The 13964-nt window shown below is 53.8% G+C and overlaps 1 protein-coding gene across 1 annotated transcript in view; it reads right to left on the bottom strand.

Moving 5' to 3' along the window:
* LOC135404871 (hydrocephalus-inducing protein homolog) overlaps window positions 1-13964 on the bottom strand; it is a 271661-nt gene that overhangs the window by 85152 nt on the left and 172545 nt on the right. The window lies entirely within an intron of this gene.

Genomic DNA, 13964 nt, shown 5'->3' with positions numbered 1-13964 from the left:
ATTGTTAAGTACATGAGTATAAACATTGCGCATTGTTAGGTTAGATATTTCTTAACAAGAATGTTATCTATAAGCTTTCATAATATATTGTTAAATCAGACTTGCAGCAGATGTTCGCTGGTTATCTATACAAAGTTATAAATTTTAAGAAAGGTGCTATTATCTAGCTAACTAAACAAAATTCTCTCATTATAAATCCTACACAAGGTAAAAGGGAGGTAACTTGTTTTATCTCTTTATAGGGGCCCAATTAAGTTTTACGACTTGTTTTTCTTTTCTCTCCAGGTCATATTGACCCTTCACTGTTTCCTCTTAATCAACTCGAATTATTTTCTCAGTTTATCACACACCTCAATCTGTGTCTTTAAACCAGGACAGGTTGCTCAAGGGCTCCCTGAAATTTGGCATCATTCACAAAGGACTTGAAAACACATTTTGTCCCATTGTACAGAGAGATAATAAAGATGTTCTCTAGTGGTGTTCAAGAGATGGTCACTGAGGGATTTCACCAGGAAGTTGCTGCCAAGAGGACTTTGTACCATGGATTTTATTTGACACTCTTCATTCAGCCAACTTCCCACCCACCACATCTTCCACTTCTTCAGTCCAGCTCTCACCAGTCTGGCCATAAGGAGACCACAGGAAACCATGTCAAGGGCCTTGATAAAGTCTGGGCACAAAACATCCCCTTCTATTCCCTCCCACAGGCGTTCTGTAATCCCTGCCTTGTCCTTCCCATGCCTGGCAATGGCTGCAGCAGGACTTGCCCTCTCCCCTTCCCTGCTGAGCCTGAGCAGTGTGGAACTCTGCCAACCCTCCTTGCTGCCCTGTTTGCAGACTGCTTCCATGTCTGCCTTTGCCAAGGCCCCAGGAAGCTCTGGGATGGCTCTGGCCTTTCCAAGGGTTTGGGAGAGGTCTCCCAGTGACACTGCCCAGCCTTCTCAATATCCCAGACACCAAAACCTTTTCCATAGCCCACACTTGCAGAGGAGTGTCCAGGACACAACACAGGTTGTCCTGGTGGTTCTGGAAAATGAGAATTGATTTCTTCCTCGAGGCCAACCCCTCCAACTGGATTTGAGTGCAGCTGAAAGGTTTCCTCAGCATTTTGCCCGGTGCCTCCCTGCCCTGAAGGTTTGTGGCCATCAGGCTGGAGCTGAGGGGGTTGGGCAGGTGCCTGAGGAGGGGGTAGAACAAGGGCTGTGTCCAACTGTGCCAGGAGGGCTGTGCTGGGCAAGGAGGAGGAGGCTGCAGAAAACAGTGGCACTGGGGAGGGGAGAGGAGCAGCTGGAGAGACCTTGTGCCTGCCCACGCTGGGCAGGAGCTGCCCCAGGATGGCAGCTCTGAAGCACTCACAGGATGTCCCTGTGAACAGGAGGGGAAGACTGGATCTGAAAATGGAACCTGGAAAGCAGAGAGCAGCAGTGTCATGATGACACTGCAGGAGAGTTCCAGCCCTGGAGCAAGGTGACAGAAGAAGTGACCCAGTCCATGCAGTGGCCTCAGAAGATGCCACAGCATCCTGGAGATGCTGGAAGGGAGCCCAGCTCTGCTTCACAAGTTCCCAGGGCCTGTCCCTGCCTGTGCTCCAAGGGCTTCCAGCCCCCAGGACTGTGCTCAGAGAGCACTCAGGCCTTACAGCGAGAAAGGGGCTCAGGAGGACAGTGTGGGAGTGGCAAGAGAGCAGCTCTGCAAAGACCAAGCACTGCTGCTCCCTGGCAGTGCTGCTGGGCTGGGATTATTGTCCCCGTCCCGTTTGCAAATACACCCTGTCCTGCAGTGTGCTGTCCTTTGGGAACAGCTAAGAAGAAGGGTCTTGGATAAAGAAGACACTGCGGGGTCCTTTATTTTGTTTAAATACTCAGAGAGCACAATTCACCATTTATACATCTCTGGGTCCAATTCAATGGGTAGACACTAAATTAGAAGGCAGATGCCAAATAATATTTCATTGCACAGAAGATTATTGTAAGAACAATCTGATGACCTTCATGAAAAACCTGAGCAGGAAGGCTGGGCCATGAAGGAGTCCCATTCTGAATGCTATGCACCAGAAAACAGGCACTTTATTGCTCCTGAAAAGCATCCAGTCATCATTTTTCTCAGGGTGTTCTTGAGCTCTTTGTTCCTCAGACTGTAGATGAGGGGGTTCAGTGCTGGAGGCACCACCGAGTACAGAACTGATAGTGCCAGATCCAGGGGTGGGGAGGAGATGGAGGGGGGCTTCAGGTAGGCAAATGGGCCAGTGCTGACAAAGAGGGAGACCACGGCCAGGTGAGGGAGGCAGGTGGAAAAGACTTTGTGATGTCCCTGCTGAGAGGGGATCCTCAGCACAGCCCTGAAGATCTGCAGATAGGAGAACACAATGAAAACAAACCCACCAAAACAAAAACAAGCACTAACCCCAATAAGGCCCAGTTCCCTGATGTAGGAGTGTGAGCAGGAGAGTTTGAGGAACTGTGAGATTTCACAGAAGAACTGGCCCAGGGACTTGCCCTGGCCCAGGGGCAGGGAAAATGTATTGGCTGTGTGCAGCAGAGAATAGAGAAACCAGTGGCCCAGGCAGCTGCTGCCATGTGGGCACAAGCTCTGCTGCCCAGGAGGGTCCCGTAGTGCAGGGGTTTGCAGATGGGAACATAGCGGTCGTAGCACATGATGGTGAGGAGGGAAAACTCTGCTGACATGAAAAAGGCAAAGAGAAACAGCTGTGCAGCACATCCTGCATAGGAGATGGTTGTGGTGCCCCAGAGGGAATTGTGCATGGCTTTGGGGACAGTGGTGCAGATGCAGCCCAGGTCTGTGAGGGAGAGGTGGAGCAGGAAGGAGCCCATGGGGTGTGCAGGTGGTGGTCACAGCTACGGCGCTGAGGATGAGGCCATTGGCCAGGAGGGCAGCCAGGGAGATGGCCAGGAAGAGCCAGAAGTGCAGGAGCTGCAGCTCCCGCCTGTCTGCCAATGCCAGGAGGAGGAACTGGGCCATGGAGCTGCTGTTGGACATTTCCTCCTTCCCCAGGGTATTTTGATCTGTTGAGGAGGAAACGTCACTGCTGAGTTAGACCAGGCTTCTGCAGCCAAACATTACACACCTCACAGCCACCCCACTCTCAGGCTCTCTCTGCTCTCTCAGACCTCCCTGCAGCTCCCTCCCCTGAGCTCTGGCTTTTGCTGCCTGAGGGGACCATTGGAAGCAGTAACTCTGTGATGGGCTCCCAAGGACTCCTTCTTGCTCTGCTGGAGAGGGAACTTGGATTGCAGGGTGATCTCAAAATAGATGTACTCATGATACATCAAAGAGCTTCTCAGCTTTGCTGTTTGCAATTTGCCCAAATGAGGACTGAGCTGAGGGAATTCTTTGTGTTTGTTCACCCACTTGCACCTGTCACAGTTATGAGTGTTTGTGAAGGTTTGAAATCCCTGACATTCCTATTGCACTGCAGGCCAAGTCTTGTGGGTTCTGAGGGGCACAGGGACAGTCCCTCAGTGCAGAGAGAAGAGCTGCTCTGCCCATCAGTCCTGGGCTCAGCTGCCCTGTGCTGGCAGCTTGGAGCTGGAGGAGCATCACACTCAATTGTTCCCCTACAGAGAAACTGCCCAGAGATCCAGGAATCCATGTCCAAAGAACAGATTGGCACACTCCTCACCTTTTCATCTCTCCCCTCCCAGAGTGAGACACAAACTGCTGATTGCAGCTGCCCAGAGCATTTCCATGGATTTAGCACTGAGGAGTTTTCTCCATAGCGATCCTGTGCAGCACAGAGATACTATGGCAGAGCTGTGCCCTTCTGGAGGGCACCTGCAGCTCTGCAGGACACGCAAGCAAGCAGCTGAATCCCCTGAAGGTGCCTGGAGGGCACTTGGGTACTTGGCTCCCCCAGACACAACCCCACAGCAGCACCCAAAGGGGTTGTGTCTGGACAGGAATCTGCCCCTCCCAACCCCAGAGTGGCTCAGAAAACCCACTGGTGAGAACAAGGACAGCCCAGGCAGCAGGGGATGGCAGTGAAATGCCACAGTGCTGCTGCCAAGGGAGGAGGGACACCCAGAGACAGCTGGAAATCAGGGCCCTGTCCTTGCCTGGGCTCTGGCCAGGGCAATGCACAGCCCAGCCCCCGTGGGCCTGAGGGCACAGGCTCTGCTTAGGCTGGGAAAGGAGCCCAGGCAGGAGCTGCTCAGGGAAGGGGTCTGTGCCACAGGGACAGCAGGGAGGGGCCCACATCCCCCTGCCCAGCCCTTGTGGCAGCAGCTCCCTCTCCCTGCCTGCCTGTCTCCGGGTGAGGAGCTGTTCCTGCCAGCAGCCCCTGCCTGTGCCCAGCTCAGCTCCCTGCCAGTGCTGCCAGAGCCATCCCCAGCCCAGTGCCCAGGGGCAGCTCTGCCTGGGCAGGGGCTGCAGAGCAGATCCCAGACCCCCTGCGGTGGCTGGGAAGGGGGGGTGTTCTGGGGGGATGTGCTTCCTGAGAAGGGCCCCTGGAAATGGAGGAGGTGGAGCTGAAGCTGTGAGGAGCCCTGACCCTGCAGCTGAAGGGCCCTGCCCAGCCCTGCCCTGCCCTGACGGGTCACTCCTTCCACCCCCCCTTCTCCCTGCAGGGCCGTGGCAGCTCCTTGGCCGGGCTGAGAGCTGCCCTTGGCAGGCAGCAGAGTCCCTGCCCCAGCACACAGAGCCCTGGGGCAGGACCCTGCTCTGCCCCACAGCCCTGGGCACCCCTGGCTGCACCCCCACCTTCCCACCCCACAGCCAGCCCTGGCACAGGGAACCTTCTTGCCCTGGGCCTCTGAGGGGGCAGCAGCAAGTCCTGCTCTGCAGCAGCTTCTCCTGCTGCACCCCAGCAAATCCAGCAGAGCCATCCTGACAGCTCCTGCCACTGTTGGCATTTGGCAGCTGGCAGAGGCACTTGCAGGAACTCCCCTGCACTGCTCTGCAGCCACAGCCTGACCCTGGCAAAGGGCTGGCAAGGTTCCTGCCCTGAGCAGCTCTGCCCTGTCCTCCCACCCCAGGATCCCTTGAACCTCCTGCTCCCTTCTCCTCTCTGCCCTTGCTGCCTGCAGCTCCTGCCCTGCTCTGCCATGTGGCCACTTCCCCTGCACTGCAGCAACTGGGAGAGTCCTGCTGAAAGATCCTACAAGCTGTGGGATGTGCCAGCTTTAGGAGATGCCTCCAGGAAGGGAAGCTGAACTTTCCTACAGCCAGATGATTCTTCCTTCAAATCCTGGGAAGGTTTCTCGTGTAGTGAGAGCTCAGTCACCTCCCAGCCCAGGCTGCCTCTCATCTCTCTGCCTTCTCTCCTGTGCCCTGGGTGCTGCAGGCAGTGCCCTCAGCCCTGCTGGGCTGTGCAGAGGAGCTGCTCCTGGGCAGAGCTGTCTCTTGGAAGCTCTTCTTGCTTGCCAGGAGCTCCCTGTGTGCCAGGAGCCCGGCCCAGCTCAGCAGCACAGCAACAGCCCCAGGTATTTCATGACCCTCAGGGGGTTTGATGTTGTTTACATGAGACTCAGTCCCTGAGAGGAAGTTCAAACAACTTTTCAACAAGTCAAAATGAGTTTGAAATGCTGACGTTTCTTGTAGTGTTAATGGGTCCCACTGAGGGACACGACTGTGAAAACGTGTCCCTAGACTCCAATTGGAACAGAAAATTCCAGTGATGACAAGTATGGACAAGCAATGGAAAGGTGGCTCTGATGATAAGGAAACCTGGATGTGTTTTATTAGTCCAAAGGACCAAGCCCTGAGCCCCAGCCCCTGGGAAGGGACCTCCTGTCCCTGCCTCATTCCTCAGGGCTGTTCCTGGGGCACTGGGATGTGGGATTGGCAATGCCAAGGGCAGGCCCATGGGGTGGCACCTGCCAGGCTGCTGAGCAGGGACAAGGAGGCCATGAGGCCCCAGGGCTGCAAGGGGCACTCCCCTCCTCCTGGCATCAGGGGACACAGACAGCAGCCCTGGCCAAAGGCCTGCAGAAGGTGGCTCTGTCAGGGCCTTTCAGCTTCTCCCCTTCCCTGTCTCCTCTCCAGCCCAGGCTGTCCTACGGTGTCCATGCCCTGCCCCTTTCCCTGCAGGCTGTCGTCATCCCCCCGGCTGCCCCACCTGGCTGGCACCTTCCTGCACTGACATCTCTGCGTCCTCCCTGGCTCTTCCTGCACACACAAAGCCTTGGGCTCATCCACACTCCTCCTGGGGGATGTGTTGCATCACACCATTGCCCTCAGAGTGAAATTCCTTTCTCTTTGTTTCCATTCTGGACCTCTCCAGCTGAACTTGGCAGTACTTCTTTATTTTTCATGCTGTTTCCTGCTATGACAAAAGGATCCTTCATCTCTGAAACCCCCCTTCAAGCCTTCTCTGGCTACTCCTGCACTGTCCTCAGTCTCCACACCATGGAGCCCACAGCTCCTTAGTCCCTACAGAGTGGTCATGGGCTTGAGGCCTCCAAATCTTTTTTTGGGAGATCCCTGGGTACTCTCCAAGGTGTTTGTAGAAGAACACCTGGTGCTCACAGTCTAAGGAAAACACAGGGATATGTTTTACCAAGGCCTGTAGTGGCAGAACATGGAGCAATTGCTTTAAACTGAAAGACTGGAGTATTTTATTTATAATCAGAAGAAATATTTAACATTGAGGGTGGCAAGAACTGGAACAGGTTCCCAGAGAAGTGGATGCCCCATCTCTGTATTTGTCCAAGGTCAGGGAATGTGAGTAATCTCAATTAGTAAAAGATGTCCATGTCCAGGGACTTAGACCAGATGACCTTTTAAGCTCCCTTCCAACCCAAATCATTCTGTGGTTCTTTCAGTCCCAAACTCCTTCTCCAAAGAATTGCCATATCTAGGACATGAATTGCCATGTTTTTAGAGAAACCCTTCTAAGCCACAACTAGTCAGGTCTGGTGTTCTTTGGGGGGGCAGACTCTGCCCAGAGTTCTGTGTGTGTTGGAAGCACAAAAGAGTGAAGCAAATGCAAAGCTAAACACCCAATGTAGCCTGACTTTGTCCCTAAGTGGGGGCTGAGAATTGGACCCAACATGTGCAGGGACAGATGGAGGGGTTTGTCCCCCTGGCCCTGCCCAGAAGGGACACCTTTCAGGAAGGGTTGTGGCCTTGGCTGTGCTGAGGGTTGACCTGGGCAATGCAGCTTGGGATTGCAGTGGCACTGTCAGGGCTCTGCAGAGCTCCTGGCAGTTCCTGCATCTGTCCCCAGCAATGCCAGAGACCTGCAGGGGTTGCAGTCAATCACTTGTGCTCTTTGGGCCCCCGACTGGCTCTGCTGAATGTCAGCAGGCCTGGAGTTCCCAGACTGTTCCTGCATCCAGGGTCAGGCCTGCAGTGACGTTTGTGCAGCATTCAATTGGGGCAGTGGCAGGATGGCCATGGATCCATTCCTGCACAAACACAATGGGGCTCCACCCCAGGCAGGGAGAGAATGGGCCCACAAGTTTTGGAAGGATAAGAACCAGGGAGTTTTGGCCCTCTGGAACCCCATGGAACCAAAGGAACCCTGGGACATGGCAGAACCTCATGGAATAAAGGGGACATTGTGACCCTGCAGCACCTCATGGAACCAAAGGGAGTCTGGGACGTGGCAGGGCCTGATGGAAACAAAGGAACCTCCTGGGAACAAAGGGACCCTGGGACACTGTGGAATCTCCTGGAATCCAGGGGCCATTGGAATACACTGGGGCCTCCTGGAACCAAAGGGAACATGGGACACTGTGGAACCTCATGGAATCAAAAGGACCCCAGGACTCTGTGGAATGTCAGGGAATCAAGGGGCCAGTGTGACATCCCAGAACCTTTTGGAACCAAAGGGAACCAACGGGACACTGAGGAATCTCATGGAATCAAGGGTCCATTGTGACACTGGGGAAAATTATGGAATCAGTGGGCTGTTGTCACACTGCAGGGCCTTATGGAGCCCAAGAACGGTGGGAAACAGTGCAACTTCATGGAATCAAGGAGCCATTGTTGCACTGCAGAGCCTCAAGGAATAAGGGATCCAATCTTTGCCTCAGATTTTGTCAACAAATTAAATTTAAGGAATTACAGAAGTGGGATTGGAACATTTTTGTCCCACAAGTTTCAATGATTGGCCAAATGAGAATATTTATATAAAGTGAATCATTTATTCTTACAAATGATCAGACAAAAGATCTTAATCAGAGTTATTTACTACACAGTATGAAGGTTAAAACTACTAGTAGTACAGTATAAGATAGGATAGTGCACTATATTGAAGCAATTATTGAAACAATTATATTAAAGTTAGCCAAAAGAAATAATTATTATGTAGAGATCTGATGGAACTCACCCAGACCAACGGTCGTGGGGAGATTTCTTTTGCTCAGCCTTGAGGAGTGTCCTTGGAGGGCGTCCCCAGCCAAGGCAGGAATCTCCACACATCTACCCCAAGAAGGGCTGTGTCAGAAGAACCTGCCTGGATGAAAGGGACTGGACTTCTCTAGTAGGAAGGGATTGACTGCTCCTCACAAATGGACAGGCCAGTGAGCAGCTTCTCTGTCCCATCCAACTTCCAAAAGCAGGATGTGTGTTTGGAGTTGGGTGAACCAGGCTGGTTTGAGCATCATCCAACACCAAAACCATTCCCATGGTGGCACCAGTAACTCTCAGATCTCACAGACAGCTTGCAGGAGAGCTGGCACTGTTGGCATTGTCTGAGGGGATTTTAGGCCTTATCAGGGTAGGCCCTCCTGCCACCTGGGCAGAGAGGTTGGCTGTGCAAGTCCATCCTGGAGATGCACAGGGAGCCAAGAGTTGGGCTCCTGAGTGACATCCAACAGTGGACAGGGGGATGGGACTGACCAGATGAAAGTGTCTCAGGCAGAGCTGGACTGGCAACACAAGGGGGAATTATTCCTGGCTCCCTGGGCCCAGGACACCTCAGGGCCTCAGGGAAGAGGTGCAACATCCAGCTGGGCTTGTGATCCAGGGCTGCATTTAACCATGGACACCAACTGCCAGGTTCTCCAGAACTGGGAAATGTGTGCTGCCATCAAAGAGGCCAAGAAGGGGATGATGGCTGAAATAGAGATGTGGGCAGGCCTGGCAGATTGATCCCAGCACACTCCCCAAACCCACCAAGGCAAGCTCTACGTGCTGACAATGGTGGACACAAGCCCTGGATGGCAGGAGACACCCACCTGTGCCTCCCACCACTGCCCAGAGCACCATCCTGGGCCTGGAAAAGCAAGTCCTGTGGAGACATGGCCCTCCAGAAACACTGGAGTTGGACAGCAGGACTCTTTTCCAAAACAACCTTGTGCACACCTGGACCAGAGAGCTCAGCATGGAGTGGATGGGTCATATTCCCTGTCCTGCACCAGCCTCTGGGAAAGTGGAATGGTAGAGTGGACTGTTCCAAACCACCTTGACAGCAATGGGCAGTGGGACCTTCAAACCTTGGGACGTGAATTTAGCAAAAGCCACCTAGTTAGTTAATCCTGTAAGCTCAAGAGAGAAAACTCCAGGCCAATTCAGTGTGTAAGATCAGCTCAAAAGAGCAGGTCCTTTAATCAGGCCCACAGGCCCAGGGGAACACACACGACGCACCCTCCCAGGCAATGGTTCTACAGTTTTAGAAGATGGTCCATCCAATGCCAGAACTCTCCACCCCCCAGTTCTGCCCAGTTCTGCCCCCGACACACCCCTTGGGGAATTGGGTTTGGGGGCTTTGGGACCCCTTCTTCCTCATCTTTCTCTTCTTCACAGCACGTACAGTCCTTGGAGCGCCTCCAAAGTTCTGGGCTTGAAGGTTGCTTTGTCTCTTGTGGGATCTTGTTGTCCAGGCCTAGGGTGTGATGGTGTTCAATAGAGGTGTTTTTCTACAATTCTACCTTGAAAAGAAGTCTAAACACGCTAAAGGAATTTAGAAAGTTTGATATCAAATGGGGTCATAGGGTTGGGTCTGTGTAAACGACTGTGCTAAAGGGTTGCATCTAATACAGCTACATTAACATCTACAGTTACTGCACAACTACTTTTAAATTAAAAAAAAAAAAATATCCAGAAAGCTTTAAGGCATCACACAAACCTAGTTAGTTAACTCTACCAGTTGAACTGGCCCTGCCCAAAAAGAACCTCTCTGTACCATTGAAGGGGATAAAATCCCTGTGGTCCATGTGAGGAATATGTTAGGGAGGACAGTTTGCATTAGTCCTGCCTTAAGCAAAGGCAAACTCACCCATGGGATTGTTTCTGCTCAAGGACTTGGGTGCACTTGGTGGATGATGCAGAGGGAGGGGAAACACTCTGTGTACCTCAAGGGGATTTGATTTTTGGGTCAGAACAGTCCGTGATGTTGAATTGTAGAATATTGTTTGCTGAATGACACTCCCACTGTGTGCCAGAACTTCCATGAACAATGAGATCTTTCCTTATGTACATTTTTTTTTATTTTCTATAGTTTTGATGTTTTCTTTTTAAAAAAAGTCATGTTTTCATTCCCTCCTTCTTCAGTAGCCCCCATCTTGTGTGTCCCAGAGAATTAGTCTACCTGGGGAGTCTCATATTGCATTTGAGTGACATAAATGAACCTGCAATAAGGTTTTGTCTGAGATTCCTTTCCTGAGCAGAGCAGGACTGATCAGGAAATGAGAACAGCTTTCTGGCTGCCCCAGCTTTGGGATGGGCCCTGTGCCTGGAGCTGGAAGAGCTCTGGAGGACCACAGGGGCCGGGGCTTTTGTGCTGGCCTGGGGGCATGGGATGGCAGGGAGGGGCTGCAGAGCTCTCAGGATCTCCTGCAGAGCAGAGCAGGGCACACCCGGAGCCTCCTTTCCCTTTTGCCAAGCACGTTCCCCCCCGGCTGGAGCTGAGTCCTCTCGGAGCTCCAGCTCTGCTGTGCCCAGAGGGGCTGGGGCTGTGGTGCCACTGCCCAGAGCAGCCTGCCCTGGGCAAGGCTGTGGGGCCAGAGCCACCTGGGCTGTGCTGGGGAGAGGCCCTTGGGGGTGGAGAGAGCTCAGGGCAGGTGGGAGAGCTTGGAGGGAGCTGGGCTGGGCTGGAAAGGAGCTGGGAGAGAAAGCCCTGGGTGTGTCTGTGACACTGTGTGAGCGTGCAGGGGGAGGACTCAGCCCAGGGGGGTTGTGGTGCAGAGCCAGGGCCTGTGGAAGGGATGGAAAACATGCAAGTGCCAGCGAGAGGAGGCTGCTCTGTGCCCTTGGTGGCAGGAACAGAGCAGGAAGGTGGCCCAGGACAGTTGTCCCCCCCAGCCTCTCTCCCCAGCCATTCCCAGCAGTGGCTGCTCAGCCCAGGGTTAGGGGTGAGTTTTGCTGTGCCCCCCTCCATCCTCCTGCTGGGCTCAGGGCCTGTGCCAGGGCCATGGCCAGCCCTGCCCGGCCTCTCTGCTGGCCCAGAACCCGGCAGAGCCTGGAGCAGGGCTGGCTGTGAGGCCCCACAGGGGACACGGCCTGTCCAGGAGCTTGGAGAGGGGCTGAACAGGAAGGCCCCGGGTGCCCAAGGCCAAGGACTGCCCTGGGCATCCCGACAGAGGGGCCCTTCCCCACCCTGAGTGCTCCTGTGCTGGGCTGGGCCTGCCCAGGGGGCTGTGGGACCAGCTGGGAGGCAGCGGGGCACAAAGGGGCCACGGAGCCACTGCCAGGGGGGGACAGCAAGGCAGGGACAGACAAGGGATTGCTGGGCATGGTCTGGGCTGGGCAGGGGGACTGTGGGGAAGGCAAAGCTCCCCTGCAGTTGGGGGCTGCAGGAAAAGTCCAGAACCCAAAGAGCCTCAAGGGCTGTGTTGGACACCAAGGCTGCAGGAGGGAAAGGCAGGGCTGCTGTGCAATGGGGAGGGGGGTTGAATTCCAGCAGACACTGATGTGGTGCTCAGGGACTCCCTGGCTTCTCTGCCTGAGTCTTTCCTGGAAAGGTCTCTCGGGCCTCTGTGCTCGGGGAAGGGCTTCAGGGAGGAGGAGAACACGTCTGGGCAGGAACCTGCTGAAATCCCCGAGGGACAAATGGCAGTGTGTGCCCCTGCAGGGGACTCAGCCTGGCCATGGCACAGCTGGAGCTGCCTGGCTGGGAGCAGCCCTGTCAGAAGCTGTGGGTGGGCAGGGAGCTGGGCAGGAGGCAGCCGTGTGCCCTGGCACCAGGGGAGGCCAGGAGCACCCTGGGCTGTGGGACCAGCACATCAAGGACGGGCATCCTCCAGGTCACTGCGGCTGAGGAAAACTGAGGAAAGAGCTGGGATGTTTATAAATTGTATCGTGTTTAAATTTTGTTTGTGGGCAATGAAGAGAAACTTTCTGTGTCTCTAAGTCTCACCAGTTCCAGACCTCCCAAAGAACACAAACCTGAGGAGTTGTGGTTCCCACTCCAGTGGCACTTGGAGCTCCCTCCGTACCCAGAGCACAGAGCTCCCTTGTCCCACAGAGTCCTTGGAAATGGAGGGATTAAGGACACAGGACAGGCTGTGGGGAGCAGTTGCAGGGCATGGTCAGGGCTTTGGGGTGGTTGTGACCCCAGGGCAGGACCCGGCACTTGGCCTTGTTGAACCTCCTCCAAGTGGCCTGGGCCCATGGATCCAGCCTGTCCAGATCCCTGTGCAGAGCCTTCCTGCCCTCCAGCACATCAACACTCCCCCCAGCTTGGTGCGCCCTGGGAACTGCCTGAGGCTGCACTCGATGCCCTTGTGCAGATCATTGAGAAAGAGATTGAAGTGCCCTGAGCCCAGTGCTGAGCCCTGGGAACACCCCTGGCTGGAACTCCATTGCCCACCACTCCTTGGGCCTGGCCATCCCCACAGATGTTTGCCCAGTGAAGAGATGCTGCAGAATGTGTTTGATAAAGGTCCTGTAAGCCCAGAATATTGGGATGAGTGCAGATTTAGCTCTGCACAACACAGAAATTCTTTCACTGTCTCTTTTCCTCCCTCTGTGGACTGAGGGATCTTGTGACTTCAGTGTGTGACTCCCTCTGTGCAAAGGGCAAATATGGACAGAATGCGGGGCAGGGAGTGTTGGGGGGACCTTGGGCTCTGTGCTTGACACAGAAGGTGTTTGCCATTGGTCTAAGACTATCTACTGTGCAAAGAGGACTTCATTGGAGGCAATGTGGACCTAATATACAGCAGGGGAAGGACTTCTGGGTTTTATTGAGCTGTGCCTTCCTCTGGTTTTGTTTGCTGGCAATAAATGAACATCCCTCTGTGTCTCGGGCAGCTCTCTCTCCAAGCCAAGCAGGTGGGAGTTGGTGCCAAGGAGCTGAAACCTGCAGGTCCAGCCTTGAGTGGAGGGAGCTCAGATTTGCCCAAGGCTGCTTTGAGTGCCAGGGGTTTGATGAGGGAATGGTGGGGTGGGGATAGGGACAAAGTCTGATGGATTGTCAGACATAAAGGGTCCTGATTTTCTGATGTATTCAGACTGAATTAGGAGGTGCCCATGATCAATATCGACTGGGGATTGCTGATATCAATGTTAAAACAGGAAAAAAGTAAACAGGACACAAAAAAGACATCTTTTTTAATGGTTTTATTAATGCAAGATATTCACTTTGAATGCACTTCTGAGATCTGTCTAATTAACCACAAAAGAATTGAAGACTTACAAGTAAATTATTCCCAGGAGCTTGTCTGGTTAAGATGCCATCACTGAGAAGAGAGTGTGGAGGAATGAGCAGACAAGGAGACCATCCCTGGGGCTGGAGAAGCAGGAACTCAGAGTCACTGGTTCCAGATAGCAAATGGACTGTGGGATGTTTCTGTGAGAGCCCCTAAAGGGTGTGCTGGTTTCAGGGGGAGTCCAGTTAAATTTCTTCCCCATGGCCAGTGCAGGGCTGTGTTTTGGCTTTGTGCTGAACACAGGGTTGATAATCCCAGAATCACAGAATATGCTGAGTTGGAAGGGATCCACAAGGATCATCCAGTCCAACCCTTAGCCCTGCACAGGCCCATCCCCAAGGGTGACACCATGAGCCTGAGAGGATCATGCAAACACTTCTTGAGCTCTACCAGCCTTGGTGCTGTGCCCAC

This window comes from Pseudopipra pipra, chromosome W, assembly GCF_036250125.1.
Source record: "Pseudopipra pipra isolate bDixPip1 chromosome W, bDixPip1.hap1, whole genome shotgun sequence".
Taxonomy (NCBI): domain Eukaryota; kingdom Metazoa; phylum Chordata; class Aves; order Passeriformes; family Pipridae; genus Pseudopipra; species Pseudopipra pipra.
This window is presented reverse-complemented; position numbering and strand designations above follow the sequence as displayed.